The 19,142-nt window shown below is 36.6% G+C and overlaps 1 protein-coding gene and 1 long non-coding RNA gene across 6 annotated transcripts in view; one reads left to right on the top strand and one right to left on the bottom strand.

Annotated features, from left to right (window-relative positions):
• LOC127873151 (homeobox protein Nkx-2.2a-like) overlaps nt 1-19,142 on the top strand; it is a 384,621-nt gene that overhangs the window by 238,932 nt on the left and 126,547 nt on the right. The gene's annotated exons all lie outside the window — the stretch shown is intronic.
• On the bottom strand, nt 6,113-9,654 carry LOC127873157 (uncharacterized). Its single transcript, XR_008045999.1, has 3 exons — nt 9,597-9,654; nt 8,916-9,043; nt 6,113-8,544 (listed from the first exon to the last, which is right to left on the bottom strand). It is a non-coding gene; the product is annotated as an uncharacterized LOC127873157 (long non-coding RNA).

Here is a 19,142-nt window from a genome sequence, read left to right as displayed (position 1 = left end):
ACATACAATTTAGCACAATACTTCTAAATTAATTTACTGAGCAGAACATTTTTTGGGTCAGAGTGATCTTGTCCCAGCACTTAACATTCAGGGTAGTCAAACTGGTAAACAATGTTTTATCTGGACAATTTATAAAGCATTTACTTATCTGATGGGTCAATTTTGTTTTCCCCACACAACCAATAATGGTTAAAAATATAAAGAGTTTGCTGAATATTATTTGTAGTAATGGTTTGTTTACTTTCAAACAGAAACTATGATGTAGTCTCAATCTACATTACTTAAACTGCTCAATAGTGAACTATTGATAAGGGGCATAATTATATTGGTAAATTAACAAATTAACAATGTAATATTAACTTCCCTTTAATTGTATTTTATAATATTATTATCACCTTTGGTATATTTCCAATTTTACATTATGTGTGCTTTCATTGAAACCATAAAATTGCAGAACATCATAAGCTCGCACCTGGGAACTAAAAACTACACTAAGACTACACTACAATGCTTTTAAGGGCCTGCTAAAATAAAGGTTTTATGCAAAGATTATTTATAATTTTGTGCACCTTAGTGTCAAGGTGTAAATTAACTTAATAAATTAATATCAAAACAAGAGAGCACTAGGATGCTCACCTGAGGCATGTAGAAACTAACCTGTTATGTATGGTTTTGTGATAATTGTGTAATAAATTTAGTTTTTATCTCGTTTTTTTACTCTGTATTACACAGACGTGATGTGGTAAATGACAGTATTTGAAAAAAAAGTTTTAAAACTTACTAGAGTAAGGGCCTGAAAGGCCCAAAGTCGCTCACCTGAGATTCAAAGGAACTGACCTGTTTAGAATTTAGAATACAGATTTGATGGGGGGGGCAGATATCCGCCTACTAAATTCTGACAGGGGGGCAGTTCTCCGCCCCTACCGATTTTATGGGGGGGGCACCTCTCCGCCACCTTTAAAATAAGGGGGCAGTTCTCCGGGGGGCAGTTCTCCGGGGGGGCACTTCTCCGGATACCGTTTAGAACAAAATGTTCTAAACAACTTTCATGACTAGTGAACACCCTGGCAGCCACGTTTTTGAACAGACCAGAACCATTTTCATACACATCCAAGGGTGGCAGACGTTTCTCCCCCAAGACGTTTCCTCCCCAGACGTTTCCTCCCCAGACGTTTCACCCCCAAAATGGGGGTGAAACGTCTGCATAATATGTAAATGTATATTAGCAACAGTTATTTGTAATAAAGTATTAGTATTTTAATTGAGTGCATTTTATGTGTAAAAAAATGATGTTAGTTGAGTCCTGACTAATTGAAATATTAATTAATGATTTTATATGGTTGTTTAGGGAAGCCTCTAACAAATTTAACAATTAAATAGATCTAATTATACTTGATTTTATATTAAAGTGCCTTAAATTGTTCTTGCATTAATTAAGCTCATTGAAAAATTGAGTAAAATCAAAGCTTTGATGTTCTTTGATGGTCATTTTAAATGGAAAAGTATGTTACAAATTAAAATAATTATAACTATTGTATTAATCAATTGAGTAAAAGCACACCTTTGATGTTCTTTGATGGTCATTGATGGTCATTGTAAGTGGAATGGTATGCTACAAATTAAACAATTATAACTATTGTATAAATCAATTGAGTAAACAAACACCTTTTTTTATGATCATTTTAAGTAGAATGGTATGTTACAAAGTAAAGAATTACTATTATTGAATTAATGAATTCATGTTGCTACAAACAAATCTATAATTTAAGTTTAATAAGATATTTTCCATTACTTGTTCATTAACAGTGATTGAATTTTTTTCATTTAAAGTGTATTTTTGCACGGCATGGACACAGTTTCATTTTATGAGGATTTTTTTTTAATTAATAAAAAATCCAGTTTTGAAGTAAAATCAATTTAAATAATGCTATTATAATCAGAAAATTTGAATACGGAAAAATGTTTATTATTTTAATAAAACATCTTTGTGCTTCTCGTGAAAATTTAACAAAATGTCACTTACGCTACTTTTTACATTCAGAAAATGACATGCGTTTGTTATGTCCATTTCGAAAATTGGATAAAAACATTATTTTTACCAAAAAGGTTGACTTAATATTTTTTCAGTTGATGTATGTCACCTTAATAAACACAAAAATGGAAAAAAGTAAAAATGTATAAAATGTATAAAAATGTCAGTTACATGACTTATTACATTCAGTAGGCGATATGTTTTAATTATAATTTGTAAAACTAGATAAATACAACATATAAAACTGCATATTATGCACTTTTGATAAAACACAATTTATTCCCAAATTGATGTCTTATTCCCAATTCACATAATGCAGTGTTATAATGAAGATAAGCCATAAGTTATGATTTTTAAGAATGAATAATAACTATAACATATTTTTATTTTGAGTAAATAAAGTTGTTATATGACATTAAAATTATAATTTATTACAGCCAGTATTGAATTGTAGTTCTCAAAATTAATTTTGATAAATAACTATCAGTGTGTCATAGATCTTTATTAATACCATTTACCTTCCAATTTAAAAATTAATTTAATTTGAAGCCACAAAAATGTGACAGCATTTTCATCATTTGGCTAATATTAAATAACAACCACACCTACCATTATACAAGATATTAGGCACTTAGGGTGCAATAAACAAGCATTGATTAGATTAGCAAGTGTAGTACAACAGATAACAGCTAGATTATGGGTGCAATATACAGGCCCTTTAATCAGCATTGATGAGATTAGGTGACAGGGGGATAAGATGAGATTAGCACCTTATTATGCAAAAAAACGTTTTTAAATAGTTTATCACTGTATTAAATATTATTAATGAATAGATTTTATTTGACTTAATTGATAGTTTTATATATGGAACAGAACAGAACAGATAGTTTATTCATATAACTTGAACATTTACAGTTCATCGTTACATATACAAAACTGACAATATAATAAGCAATAAGCACATGCATAGTAATGCGAAAGTGACCAAACTAGTACATTAAAAGGTGTTATATATAATATACAATTAGTTTGTTTAACAGTATACAATTTTATGAAATATTTTATTATTCGTACATAGCAATTTATATATAATGGGTATCGCCCTAGTTCCCCGTATACAGCTGAATTAGCGGTACTCATTTTGACACCCAGTATTCGTTTCAAAAATCTTCTGTGAACTCTTCGCAATTAAAGAAATCCGACAACGTCCCCATATGTCTTACACATAATTTCACTTCATCATACATAGACCGAATAATTTTTAACAATCTACCGTTTATTTCGCTCTTAATAGGCTTGTACCATAGTCCGTTTCAATATATTGAATCATAACATTTTATAAGGTCGATATAGCAACAGTATAGTTTCTTTTTAGAACTAAATGTTTATCTATAAAAGCCTTTAGTAGGAAAATAGCATCCACAGTGCTATAATTGGTTTTGAATCCAAACTATGGTAGTCATAGATGCATCTGTTGTATTTCACAGTGACATCCAATCATTATTATATACATACATATAAATGCATGAAAAAAATATAATTGTTGACAATTATATAGTTTATTTATTTATCATATTTAACTGTTACAAGGAAAACAGTTTTGAAATTAATATAAATGTGTTTTAACCATTTAATCAATTCACCAATTGACCCTATTTAATTGGATTAATTGGATTAAAAACAACAAACAACTACATTTCCTCAACACTAATGATTTACATGCATTCCATTCACAGTTAAACCAAACAAATAATCAAACAAGCTGCTTCATAAATAAAGTTAATTGAAAACTTCATAAACAAAATAATTATTTTGATAATAAATCAAGAATAAACTTCAACCAAACAATCATACATTTATTGGGGGGGAAACGTCTGCACTAAAACCAAAGTGGGGGAGAAACGTCTTGGGGGAGAAACGTCTAGGGGAGGAAACGTCTTGGGGGTGAAACGTCCGGAAACCCACATCCAAGATATCATTTAAACAAATATTCTGACAAAGTTTCATGTAGCCATATAAGGAAAAATGCCCAGCCCCCTGGTGACCATGTTTTCAAGCAACAGGAACCATTTTCAAACTTGTCCAAGATATCATTGGGACAAATCTTCTGACAAAATTTCATGATGATTGGAAGCTAAATATGGCTTCAAGAGTGTTAACAAGGTTTTACTAAAGCCATATAAGGAAAAATGCCCCACCCCCTGGCGGCCATGTTTTTCAACCAACCAGCATCATTTTTGAACTTGTCCAAGATATTATTGGGATGACCAAGTTTCATGAAGATCGGACAATAAATGTGGCCTCTAGAGTGTTAACAAGATTTTACAATAGCCATGTATAGCCATACAAGGAAAAATGCCCCGCCCCTTGGCAGCCATGTTTTTCTAGCAAACGTTACCATTTTCAAACTCATCCAAGATTTCATTGTGACCAATCATCTGACCAAATTTCATGAAGATTGGACAATAAATGTGGCCTCCAGAATGTTAACAAGGTTTTACAAAAGCCATATATAGCCATATAAGTTATAACTTATAAGGAAAAATGACCTGCCTCCTGGTGGCGATATTTTTAAAGCAACCGAACCATTTTTTAACTCATCCAAGATGTGATTGGGACAAATCTTCTGACCAAGTTTCATGAAGATCGGACAATAAATGTGGCCTCTAGAGTGTTAATAAGGTTTTACTAAAGCCATATAGGCCAGTTCATTGTTATTGTTTTGATTCCTTATTTTCGCGCATGCGCAATGCACTGGTAGTCAAAAGCATTGCTTACATCTAACGCAAAGCATATGGATAACGAGACTTGTTTAGTCAATAAATCGGAAAGAAACTAAAAAAAACAACACCTAAATAATATTTAAAAAATATAATATTTAGTGCCAAAAGAATGCATTTACACATTTATTTGCATTTTAAAAGAACGCGTCATTAGCATCAAAGTAATTAAGATTGTCTGAAGACTGAACGACAGACAATTCGACACAACAAAGAGCTCTATGCATTAGCCGTATAATTATTTGCAGAAAAGTTTCAATAAAAATAATGATACATCTAATTGTAAAATTATAATTATCAATTGCATGCGTAAACTAGAGTAATAAAAAATTAGTGATAGCTAGAATGTGTCAGTGTTTCATTGAAAATAAACGTACTACAAAGCCCTATTAAAAGCGAAGTTCATGACGGTATTTGCATGTAATTTTAATTTGGATGGGTGTTGTTAGAGAAAGACTTGAGGAATATTAACATTCAACTGAAAAACACAACCTCACATGATGCAACTTGAACTGTGTATTCATGTACTTTGTAAACTCGTTACTAGTGATCGAGTATGAGTGACAACTATCAAACATTTAACACACACACACACACACAACATAATATATATACATATATAATATAATATATACATATTGTTTCATTATTATTTACCCCCATTGATGTCAAACGTAATTTCTTGTTTTTATGATGTATTTCGTGCATTGCCGTAACATTACATCTTCATACGGAATGACGTATTTATAATTAACCGATGCCCGCTAAATACGTTAAATATTTTTTATTTACATTGTATAATTCATAAATACTTTTTTTATATAAATAAAACGGGCTTGTATCTTTACCGTGTTCAATTTCCGATAATCTATAGACTTCAAATTTGTACAATAGGTACCGTAACATATCTAATTTAAGCAACTGTTAAGTATGTCGGCGATAAATTTATTCAACCAAATACCTATTTACTTAATACTACCAGAATGAAGACATGGTGGCATCATCAATTGCGTTTAATGACCAGACTGTCATATCTGCCACCTAGTGTGATTTATGACACCATCCCAGCAAACAATCTATATGGGACCCATATGGGTCCCATGTGGGCACCTATATGGGCCCCATGTGGGCTGCCAACATGGGACCCAGATGGGAAGTGCAACCGGGCTCCAAATGGGTCCCATCTGGGCTGCCCCATGCAAGTATATGGGGCAGCCCAGATAGGACCCATGTGGAGCCCGGTTGCACTACCCATCTGGGTCCCATGTTGGCAGCCCACATGGGGCCCATTATAGGTGCCCACATGGGACCCATATAGGTCCAACATGGGCATCCCTTTTACTCAATATGGGCTACATACAGGCAGCCCTTTTACTCAATATGGGCTACATAAGAGTAGCCCTTTTTCTCAATATGGGCTACATACGGGCAGTATTGTTCTAAATATGGGCTACAAACTGGTAGCATTGTATTCAATATGGGTACACAGAGCCTGTAAAATTTTGGACAACACATTAATGGAAATTCAGGTTATGTTAGAAATAATATGTAGGCTGCAAACATGAAATACTGTGTTCAAATTGAACATCAGACAAAAGATTCTTGTACATGTACTTCCAATTTCATTTTTTTAAATGTTTTATCTATTTCTTCTTGCTGGAACAGAGCAATATCAAAATGTTCAAGAGCTAAATATCATTATCCTGCAAGAAATACAAGGTTTTTGTTAAAAGACTTAAAAATTTATTAAAGTACTCTCAACTTGTATTCACATAAAGTATTACACACATATACATGGATACATACATACATAGCAGGAGGATCCCACGTTAACTATTCTACCAGAGAATTATAAAATAATATGGTGATTCCTAACTTTTTGAATGTAACATCAGCAAAAATATTTTACATGAAGTTGCTAACGAAAACATGTTTCTATCTAATGTTCTATCCGCATGGAGTAATGTTACTCATAATCTATAAACCCAAACCAACAGTAAAACTATTTCATGGAACAATAAAGACATAACTTCAAGCAATAAGACGTTTTTCTATAACATTATATATGTTGACCAGTTATACAACTATAGAATTCAGGACTTCTATTATTTTGATATTTAATATATAATACATATACAGAATACCTTCAAGTATTTTCCTGATGTACTACACATTACTCAAAAGCATACCCATGCATATTAAATCTTTGACCAATACAAATAACACACCATGTACTCAAAGAACATTTGTAGAAAACATCTGAGCTCCAGATAAGGGCCGTACAGACGTAAATACGGCTTTTTCATGAAGGCTTACGCATTTATTTTTATGAACTGGACGTACAATTACGATTTTAATATCCCTTTTACGCATTTACGAAAAAAATCTGGCCGTACTGATACGTCGGTGTCAGCGCGGCATATTTGTTGGTCTCTAACCTAACGGCCTCTTTCATTAATTTAAATTACCGAAAAGTTGTAGACTGGGTTCCAGTATTATTATCTATTCTGTGGCGTGATTTCCGGTAACTTGTAAGCCCGTCAAAAACAATATGTCTGCGAGCATGGAAGGCCGGCTTAACCGAAAGCGGTTCAAATAAACACTTTGTTGTTATATAATGGCTACATACGGTCGTCTAACCATTCTGACATTCAATCTGTAAGCCCAGTTGAAGTGTTTGCTTGAGCGTTTAACTGTAATAGTTGGCATAGTCTATGCCAACTTTGACAGTTGACTGCTAAAGCAATGATTCTTTTGAGATGAGACAGTGACATTGGTGTTCATTTACTTAGCTTACAAGTTGGCTTGTGTTTTCTTGTCAAGCAAAATAAAGTTATAGTATTTAGTCATGAGTTTTAATGTGTAGTTGTATTTGCATCATAATTCAGAATGGAAAACCTAATAAAGTAACTGTTTAAGAAGCAAAATATATTTATTATAATTGCTGCAAATGTTTCTGTAACGTAAGGTATACACCCATCAATATCCAAGAACACGGGTAGTACAGTACTACCTGTATTTTTGGATATGGTAGTACAGGTACTAATTGATTTTCAGCGTTACTCCTTTTCTTTCTGTCAGTGGCAATACCGTTACTAATTTCACAAATCCTTATCTAGAGCTTTGAAACATACTTGCAAGACTAAACAAAATATTTTATAAACTAGAAATTAAAAACCCTGCAAAAAAATCCAAAACTCAAATAAATGGCAAATCCTTTTTCGAGAACAAGTCCATATTATTATCTTTGATATCTTCATACATTCTAGTGTTTTTCGTAATTGCACATGATATATATATATATATATATATGTCTTTTAAAACCTTCAAAAACTGGAATGCTGTTTCTTCTTTTGCAAAGGAATATATACCATTTCATTTCCAGATAAAAAAAATTGTATGCTTTCTTAGAAGATGAGCCTTAAAGGAATGGTTTAGGATCAATGAAGAAAGAACTGTCAATTACATTGACAACATTGCTTAATATATTTGATAAAAAAGCTTGAACTATGCAGCAGTCCTAGAAAAGATGGATCGTAGCTTCATCACCAAGATGCTCTTCAAACTCATCCATTTGCTCAAATGTTCCAATTGGAAGACTGATGTTCTCTGGCAGTTGCATTGGCTCGTCATCAGTAGCTGACCTAGCCAAGAGCCGCTGCAGCATCCGCTTCGTTTCCCTGTTCTCGTCTCTGATTGTTTCCAACACCGTTAAAATCTGTGTAACTGCATCTGAAGACAGAGTAAAAAAGAACTGTACCTAAAATTATGTTGACAATAATATAAATCACAGCTGGGTCTTATATAATTATATCGGATATGTGCCGATATAACGGCGGTGGGCCCGATTTGTCCCAACAGCTGTTGTACGGCTAGGGCTGATTATAGCAACTTGCACCTATATGCCCGTCAACGTCAATTTGTTTCTTTTATTAGTAGAAGTATGTATTATTATAGATCACTAAATGACTGTGTATTTTATTTATTTTTTCAGTTGGATTATCTGTTAACATCATTTATTTATGTAATTATTCATTTAATAAGCAGTAATTCCAAAACTGAAATTATTTTAAGTTAAAATTACAAGCACAAAAATTAGTTACTTTGTCCTATAAACTGGGAAGGCTCTTCAGCTGGACTTAATGGGAGTGACCGGCCTCTGTCATGCACTGCTGGACATTCCTTGTAAAGACGATGTTGGCAAACCAGGTGGTGGTGAATATTTTATTTTCTGAAATAAATTTGTACAATAAACATTACGAAATTAATTATTTCCTAATACACAGACTTTTAAAATATTCTGCAAATATGTGTTTAAATAATCATTAAAATTTGTCCACAGGCAGACAACCTTGGCTTGTGTGCAAGTAATCAAAGACCTATAAAAGACATTATATTATACGTTTCAATTAATATTATCAATGTATGAGATATGTAAGATTCTCATGCATTAGCATGATTACTAATTTAGTGTTTCATTTTTTCAGACATGCGCCTGTCTGCTATAAATAGTTTGTATTGAATTTTAGGCAGAATCAAGTTGAATTAAGCAGTTTAACTAAGAGATTGATCTATGGCGATAAACGAACGTTACGACTTACGTCGCGAAAATACATGACAAAGGCAAAGCGATGAAGAAATCTAATAATATGCAATTTAAATTATTAAACACACAGGCATTCATTGAAGTAACAGATAAATAAATAATGCGTGATCAGCAATATATATCTGATTTCAAAAGAAATATATAATTACGTGTATAATATCACAATTTAACAACTTACCGTTTCGAGTGTTTTTGTTTTGAATGTTTTCGCGAGGCGGAATTAACATCTGCGCATGCGCATATTATTTAAATACTTTATTTTTCTGCGCGATTATTCAAATTGAAATTATCTCTTGAAAATAACTTCATATTATTCATAGTATATACATTATTTAAAACAAAGCCATATCAAAAACAGAATTTTCAAAAAAAATGTGCGCCCGATAGCTGATTTTGTCCTTTGTTGGGCGGCCCAAATGGGACCCGTATGGGACCCATATGGGCTGCATATTATTTGCCTATGCATTCATTTTTATATTTTTGGGTAAAATATTAGCAGTTGAGATCAAGTTTGTCATACATATGTTTTAAGAAATTAGTTTTTAATCAAATAAAAGTTTATACCTTTTTCCTGATAGCGCAATAATATGGGACCTATATGGGACCCTTAAGGGCATTCCCATATGGGCTAACCCATATAGGTCCCAAATGACTCCCATTTGGGCTTACCCATATGGGTTTGCCCAGAAACAGCCCGGTAGCTGATTTTGTCCTTTGTTGGGCGGCCCAAATGGGACCCATATGGGACCTATATGGACTGCATATTATTTGCTTATCCATTGATTTTCTATTTTTGGGTAAAATATTAGCAGCTTACATCTAGTTAGTCCAGCATACGTTTTAAGAAATGAGTTTTTAATCAAATAAATTCAAGTTTACATCTTTTTCATGATAGCGCAATAATATGGGACCTATATGGGACCCTTATCGCCATTCCCACATGGGCAGGCCCATATAGCTCCCAAATGACTCCCATATGGGACCCGTATGGGACCCATATGGGCCGCATTTTATTTGCTTATGCATTGATTTTCTATTTTTGGGTAGAATATTAGCCGTTTAGATCAAGTTAGTCCTACATACGTTTTAAGAAATGAGTTTTTAATCAAAGAAATACAAGTTTACATATTTTTCCCGATAGCGCAATAATATGGGACCTATATGGGACCCTTGTGGGCATTCCCATATGGGCTAGCCCATATTGGACCCAAATGACTCCCATATGGGCTTACCCATATGGGTTTGCCCAGAAACAACCCATATGGGACCCATATGTGCATGTTTGCTGGGATGTTGTTAGTTAGGTCTGGACAATATCTGATCAAAACGAGATAATCGGATTAGGCAGAACAAAGGGGCAATTAAACACCGGAATACAAAGGCTTAAACGATTTTAAGATTGATGCAAACAATCAAATGAAAACTATTGCATTTTATTTAATTAAATGTTTATTTAATGTGTCAACATGTTAGTTTTCCTGGACCAGGGTAAAGGTCCCTGCCCAGACAAATACCATTATGGTTAATTTGTTAATGTTTTTTATTTGGAATTGATCTATTTATTCATTGTGTTCAATCTTATTTGTTTCAGTAGCGAAGAACAACTTGTTGGCATGTTGAAAAATAAAATCTAAATATAATCGTTTAAATATAACCGATCACGCTCTATTTCTCCCCATTGATTGTATCTTTCTTTTGACTACCAATGTAGCCCGGATGTAAACACGCAGGTGCGCGTGACGTCACGCGTGAACTGGTCTATAGACGAGTTAACGCGTGACGTCACACGCACCTGCAAAGTTTAGACTCCGCCCACTGGTTGGCAAAAGAGGTGCAATTTATATAAGCGCATATAGCGAAGGTTGACGAAATCTTCGTTTTTAATGATAATCATGCACAATATCAAATATAATTTTACTAATTATGTCTGAATAAAACATTAGCATGCAAGGAAATGCATCTTTGGAACGATTTTATTGTTGTTATTATTATTTGTTTTTACTGACAACGAACTCGGGAGTGGAACACAATCTAAGAGCTCGGTATGTGGTTAAACAAAAATCTCTCTACTTGGCACTTCATCGCAACCTTTTATAGTTAAAAACTTCTCAGAAATTGAAATTCTTTCAGAATGAATTAAATTTAATGAACGAAAACAAATAAGGATAAAAACAAACAACGAATAGATCAATTGTATGTACGCGACATAGGGTAACTGGTTTGAACCTTTATGTGTCTGGAAAAACTTACCTTCTTACACATTCAATAAATTCTTTTATTTAATGTAATTGTTTTATTTAATTGTTCACACTAATTTTGGCACTCTTTGTTGCAGCATTTATATCCCGGTGTATAATTGCACCTTCGTTATCACAGACCGATTATCTCGTTATGATCGGATACTGTCCAGACAATTACAAAGAAAACATGGTGTCATAAACCCAGGGACCTACACTTGGACCCCTGCATAAACCACATGTTGCAGACGAGTGTCTGGTCAGTAAACATAAGTCACGATACCTCTATGTCATCTCTTGGCATATTGAGCAATCATTTAATATAAAGAAGTGAAACTCCAGCTGCTGGAGCAGTATTGAATTTTCATTAAAAACAATTCTTAAAAAAATAATAAAAACACAATACCGCCACCAGCCTCTGAAGGCTGAAAATATAACAACATCGAAGATATGTACGGGGATACACGCTACTGCATCCACGCAGCACACATCAAACTGTTGTAAGCCACATTTTAAAGCTAAAAATACTGATAAGTTAATTTTTTAATGAAATATTTTAACATTTTAACAAAAATGAAGACATTTGTCGGAAATGTATTAACTGGACCGAGTGTATATATTTATTAGCCAGTTAAACTTAATAATACATTGTTTAATAACTATACATTTAACTATTGTGCAATTTTACTGCTATGCAATTAAGGTATTTAACGGGTACCGGCAAAAGTTAACTCCGCTATTATGTGTAAAGATTGTACATTACTGCAGGGTCCGAAACACGATCATGAACATAAGCAGTCACAAAAGGGGCCGTTAGATAAATTAAATATATGCATTTATCATAAAATGCTATATTTTTATCACTCCTTATTACTAATAGAGATTTCAATATACATGCAAAGACAGTTACATTTGCGTAATTAATATGCAGGGTTTTTCCGTTTGTATGGTAAATTGAATTTATATTCATTCAATGTAAACGAAACGTAAATTCATTCAATGTAAAAGAAAATTACCCCAATATTTAAAAATAGTACTGTATTCCACTTTTTAGGGCTTTTTTATAATTGTTTAAATATAATTTATTCAAGTCTTATTACCAGAAAGAATACGGCTAATTTATTGTTTTGTTTTGTGGAATTGTCAGTATTAAGTCTTCCGATCACGTTTACTTTATGCTAATAACTACTTCGTATTTTTATGAAGAGGAAATTTTATTTGTGAATATACATTTATTTGGTACTAAATATGCTATATTTGCACTTTTTTTTTTAAAGAGTTTTAATGTTTATTTCGTTTTTATTATCAATTTATTGACTAAACAAAAGCCCTTTATACATGTTCTACGTTACTGTAACCAGTGTTTTTGCCAACCAGTCAGTGCGCATGCGCGGAAAATCCCGAATGTAAACAATAACAATTAACTCGTCTATAAGGAAAAATGCCCCGCCTGCTGGCGGCCATGTTTTTCAACCAACCGGCATCACTTTTGAACTCGTCCAAGAATTAATGGGTATATATCTTCTGACCAAGTTTCATGAAGATCGTGTTTCCGGCCGCCATGTTGGCTGTTTGTCAATAAAGAACATATATAAAAGCTTCTGAAATTAACCGCCAAAGTTACAGGAAAACAGAGAGGCCCTGCAAGAACAGAGAATTCCAGATCCACACTACTACCGCTATTGATTCCTTGCCCGTCCATGACTAATTTTTTTTCTTTTTCGTAAATTCTTTAATAGCACTATTTCGGACGTCACTTGGTTTTCGGAAACTTTTTTCTTGGTTTTATATTACAGTATATAGCAACTACCAAATGACTTAACATAGCATTATTATTTATTTATATAAACTTTTTGGGTTATTTACCGGTGCGGTGCGTGTTATTTATGTTATACTGTCAGGTTATTAACGGCAATTTGATTAAATTTATATATATTGGTTGATTGTCCCAGGATTGCGTTTGTAGTGATTATTCTTTCATTATACCTTGTCGATTTCTTTTTCTCATTCAATTCCTACAATGTCCTCTCACAACAAAACATCCAAGGGGCAGAGCAAGAACCTGGCCCCTTTACTAGGGGAGGCACTTTCAGGGTTAGATTCCCATCATCTTACTCACAACATCATGCCCTTTAAGTGCCTCCTCCAGTCAGTTGGAAGCGTAGGCCCCATTATGTCTTTTTTCACTATATTTCAACTGGCCTCGTGTTTGGCTAAGGAGCTCCCTGGACTCGTTGAGCGGACTGTGCCTCTTGCGTCCGGTTGCATTTTACTGCAACTCAAGTCCGCTCAGGCGCTTGCCACCCTACTCTCTAGGGGGACTTTCCACCTTGGCAGCGTCGCAGTCCGGGCCTTATCACCTTCAAACATGAGGTCAGTTTCGGGTTTCATAGCAGGGATCCCGGAAAGTCAGGAACTCATGGAACTTCAAGGAAATCTTATATTTAGCCCTGCGATTCCCCTTTCTGAACTCTCTATAACTAACTTGGAAAGGGTTAACCCCTATCGCCCTGCGCCCCCTGGCTTTCCGAGACTGGTCAAAATAACTTTCCTTACTTCTATCCCAGTCCCTAATAAAATACTTGTGAAGGGCACGAATATTGCCCTCGACATTCGTCCCTGCCCGGTCCAACCTGCCCGGTGTTTTAACTGCCAGGGTTTTGGACACATAGCCAGCAGGGGTAAATGCTCCAGCATCACTACCTGTTGCCGCTGCGCCGGAACTACTTGCCAGAGAAGGTGCACCAACAAAACACGTTGGTGCGCCAACTGTGGCGGCCCGCACTCTGCTTCCTACCAGGGGTGCCCCTCCTATAAGAAGGCTGTCTCCTTAGCCACCTTCGCTCATTTTTATGGGGTCACCTGGTCTGAGGCGGAGAGCAGGCTATTTATGCCTGACACTGCGAGCCACAGCGTGGGCGCCCGTAACACAATCAACACAACCGGTTCCAAGTCATCAACCAAACATGCCTCTGCCGGTATTATCACGCCCCAAACCGAGAGGTCATGTCCTTTAGTTGAGGGGCTAGTGGGTAAGAGTACCCCCCCTCAACCTTTAAATAGGAAATCCTCCCCTAAGGTTACTATTGTGGAACCGGTAACCAAACACACACCAGATTTATGCACCACCCCCCCTGTATCGCCTATCCAGGGGGATCCACCCACTCAGAGACGCCCTCCTGTGGCTACCAGGGGGTCCTCCCCGTCCACCACGTTGACCGACGGTGCTAGCGACACCACCTGTAGTGGTCCTACACTGTCGGACGACTCTATGTTTGATATCACGGGGAGAGACTCTCTGGTGTCAGTGCACTCCAGTATATTGGAGAACCTTTCTATCTCTGGTATCTGTGAAATAGAGGAGGAACCCCGAGTTAGTGTCCCCCCTAACCGTCCCAGAATGGTCGACTCCCAGACATCCCCAATGAGCTCCCCTTCCGACAACACCAGCAGACGTAACTCGTTTGCTGGGGACTCATTTATTAAAATCAAGGGTCCGCCAGCAACAGGTCCCACCTATAGGAAAATATATCTCAGCGAGCTGGCGGATCTGGTTGCTGAGATAATAAAGGACCAGAAAAGGCCCACTGGGAGTCGAGTTATATCTTACATTTATAATAAAATTGATTCTCGATTCAAAAATTGCAGAGAATCAATAACAAAGGTTATCCCCCCTGATAAAATTTTAACTTATAAAATCCATTCTGGAACTGGGGATCCTCCAATAGTAGTAGCAGATCCAGGATGCCCCCCCCCGGCCAGCGGTACCCGCCCTGCAAATAAGAAACACGTTCGGCTTGCCAGGACCCCCGCAAAACTCAAAGGGGCCTGTGCAGGCCACAAACTAGGAGTTAAATCTCCTCACCACTCAATTAATCAGATTAAACGCAAGTAAATTTCGCACCACTATGGACAGTAACCTGCAAATAATATCATTCAATGTTGGTGGTCTTTCCGCCAACAAATTTACTGAATTAAAATATTTTATTGACTGCAACCCTAATACCCATATTATATGTTTACAGGAAACTAAATTTTCAAATATTTCTGTAAAGCAAATACCAGGGTATAACTGCGAATTTAAGAATTATGTTACTTCAAACCAAAATATTGCTGGTGGTCTTGCCATATATGTTAAAAATACAATTAATTATGAACACCTGGGAGTGAACAACCAATTTAAATCTGATGGTAGCACTGCTATTGAGGCATTAGCAATTAAATTGGTTATTGACAAGAACCGGCCTCTTATCCTGGTCAACTTATATTCAAGAGGATGTGATCTTGAAACTCTGAACGGCCTCTTTAAGGAATTAAGGACCATTAAAGGACCCTTTGATGTAATATTCACAGGCGACTTTAATGCACATCACCCTGCTTGGGGTTCCATAAATTCAGATGCAGAAGGTCGGGCGGTAATAGAATGGTTGGACGAGCAAGATCTTATACTGCTCAATGACGGTTCTCCAACCAGGCTAAACCCCACTGGTTTAAACTCCCACATTGACCTTACTGCTGTTAATGCCAGGATAGCAAGTGCGTCTGCATGGGCAACTGTTAAAGATACCATGGGATCTGATCACCTCCCACAACAGGTTACCCTGCTCAACTATATTGCACAGGGAACTGAGGCCCAATGCTCAGGGGAGCAAAAGTTTTTATTGGATAAAGCTAATTGGGCTCAGTTTAGGGACCTCTGCTCAGATCTCTCCCTTGCAGATGTTCACTCCCAGGATCCTAATCTGTTTTGTATTAACTTAACCAGCAGGATACTGTCCATGGCGGAATGTAGCATACCGGTCTCCTCCGGCAAGGTCAAAGCCAGAAATAGGGTCCCGTGGTGGAATGAGGAGTGCTCCAATGCGGTACAGGATCGTAAAAATGCTTTAAAAATCCTTAAAAAGAACCCCGCTGAGCATAATCTTCTTAATTATAGGTCCCTCGAAAATCAGGCAAAGCGGGTTATTTTGGACGCAAAAACTCAAAATTGGAAAGAATTCTGTGATTCAGCTATCATTAATAAGAAAAATACTAGGGATTTTTGGCAAAAAATTCACAGAATTAAAGGAAATTCATTCACTCCTGTACCGCTACTTAAATACAAAGGCGAAATTGCCACAACCCCAAGGGACAAGGCTCAATTTTTGGTACGACATTTCCAATCTGTCTCCAGTGACTCAAACCTTCCCGTTGAAACTCTGAATTATCAAAAGCGGTTTGAGACTGAGCACCGAAATATTTTAAATGAGCCTGGGGATAATAGCACGCCTCTCAATTTACCTTTCACTATTACAGAATTATTAAGTGCCATTAACAGCAGGAGCAACACCGCCACGGGGCCTGACAAAATAGCATATTTAATGTTTAAAAATATGCCAGCCATAACTCTAAAAATCTGGCTTAACCTATTCAATCAGGTGTATAGGACAGGCAGGATACCACCCGAGTGGAAGCAGGCCACAGTGATTCCAATTCCTAAACCTGGTAAAGACAAAAATGATCCAAACTCATATCGACCAATAAGTCTAACATCACATGCAGGTAAATTACTAGAAATAATGGTCAAAAATAGATTAGAACACTTATTGGAATCAAATAACATACTAAACCCCTTCCAGTCTGGCTTTAGGAAGGGGCGATCTACTCTTGATCAGCTAGCTAGATTACAACATGATATTCTTTCTGCAAAAAATCAAGGGCAATCAGTATTAGCAATTTTTTTGGACCTTCAGGCTGCCTTTGATTTAACATGGACCTTCGGCATACTAAAAAAGCTAGCTGACTATGGAATCACTGGATACTGTTTCCACTACCTCAGAGCATTCCTAGAGGGCCGTAAAATCCAGGTCAGGGTCGATGGGGAGTTATCAGAGGTAGCCATAACTGATCGCGGAACCCCTCAGGGGTCCGTAATATCCCCAACTCTGTTCTCCCTCATCGTAAACGGTCTACCTGATGCCGTAAAAGACTCAGGAATGGTTATCTCCCAGTTTGCCGATGACTCAGGCACTTGGTTAAAGGGGTCTAACATGTTACGCCTGCAAAAGAGGGCTCAAGCAGGCTTAGACTCCATATGGAAATGGGCAATTGAATGGGGATTCAAAATTTCTCCAACCAAAACAGTAGGAGTACTATTTGGCGAACAATTTCAGCACTCTTTGGACTTAAATTTAGGCGGCACCAAAATTATCTTTGAAAAAGTGGTGAAATTTCTAGGTATGTACCTAGATAAACAGTTAACTTTTACTCACCACTTTAAATATTTGGCAGAAAGGTGCGAAAGGGACCTAAATTTAATGAGAATGTTAAGAGGCACAGGTTTCGGATCAGATAAAAATAGCCTCTTAACACTCTACAAGTCCCTTATACGTCCAAAGCTAGATTATGGAGCCCAAATCTATGCATGTGCTAAGCCAAACGCCCTAAAAATGGTTGATGCCATTCAACACAAGGCCCTAAGGATAGCTCTGAGAGCCCTAAACTGTACACCGGGTGCACTGCTAGAGGAGGAGGCCGGTGTGTTACCTCTTGACTTGCGTAGAAAACAACAGTCCCTCAATTTCTGGGCCAGGGTTAAGTCTCGGCATGGTTCAAACCCCGTAAACAAACTTGTCGGGACTGGCACCTTCGTCAAGGGGAAAATACTTAAGCGTAAGCATGTCGCCCTACCTTTTGGTGCGAGTATTAGGACCCTGGTTGAGGATGCCGGTCTCGACAAGGTACATGTAGCAGACCTGAGGCCCTCCAAGGCCCCCCCCTGGACGCTTGGACCCATTGATGTTGACCTATCACTCTCTAATAAAATAACGAAAACTGACTTGCCACAACTCATCAAGTCAGAAGCTCTCTCTCTTATAGATAATATGTATGCTGAGCATCTAAAAATCTACACTGACGGCTCCAAATGCCCTAACTCTGGTTTGGTAGCCAACTCTTTTGTAATCCCTTCAAAAAACATTAGTAAAACACACAGGCTCAGCAACAATCTCTCTATTTTTACAGCAGAACTTTTGGCAATTAAATTCTCTCTGTGCTGGATATTGGTCAATAAACCTACTAAAACTGCTATTTTATCAGACTCAATGTCATCTCTTGAGTCCATAAAAAACAGAAATAGCAGATCTAGGCCTGATATTTTAGCTAGCATTTTGGAACTTCATCAACAGTGCCTAGATAAATCTTTAAAGGTCACATTAGTATGGTGTCCAGCACATGTCAACATCAGTGGGAATGAACAGGCCGACAGGGGGGCCAAAGAGGGCCTCTTGAGGGGGGCCGTAGATGTTGGGGAACCCCTGGCACCTTCTGAGATCTACTCCCTGACAAAGAAATTTGTTTTGGGCGAGTGGAATCTCCGGACCGACAATTTGTCTTCCCGTCGACATACTTTTACTAGACCTGCGAAAACCCTCAGGCCGCCTGACAGATACTCAGCAAGCATTGTGCTTGACAGAGCCATCACGCGCCTGAGGATGGGAACCACCCTA

This window comes from Dreissena polymorpha, chromosome 3 (assembly GCF_020536995.1).
Source record: "Dreissena polymorpha isolate Duluth1 chromosome 3, UMN_Dpol_1.0, whole genome shotgun sequence".
Taxonomy (NCBI): Eukaryota; Metazoa; Mollusca; class Bivalvia; order Myida; family Dreissenidae; genus Dreissena; species Dreissena polymorpha.
The sequence above is the reverse complement of the archived record's forward strand: the minus strand, read 5'-3'. Positions and strand labels throughout refer to the sequence as shown.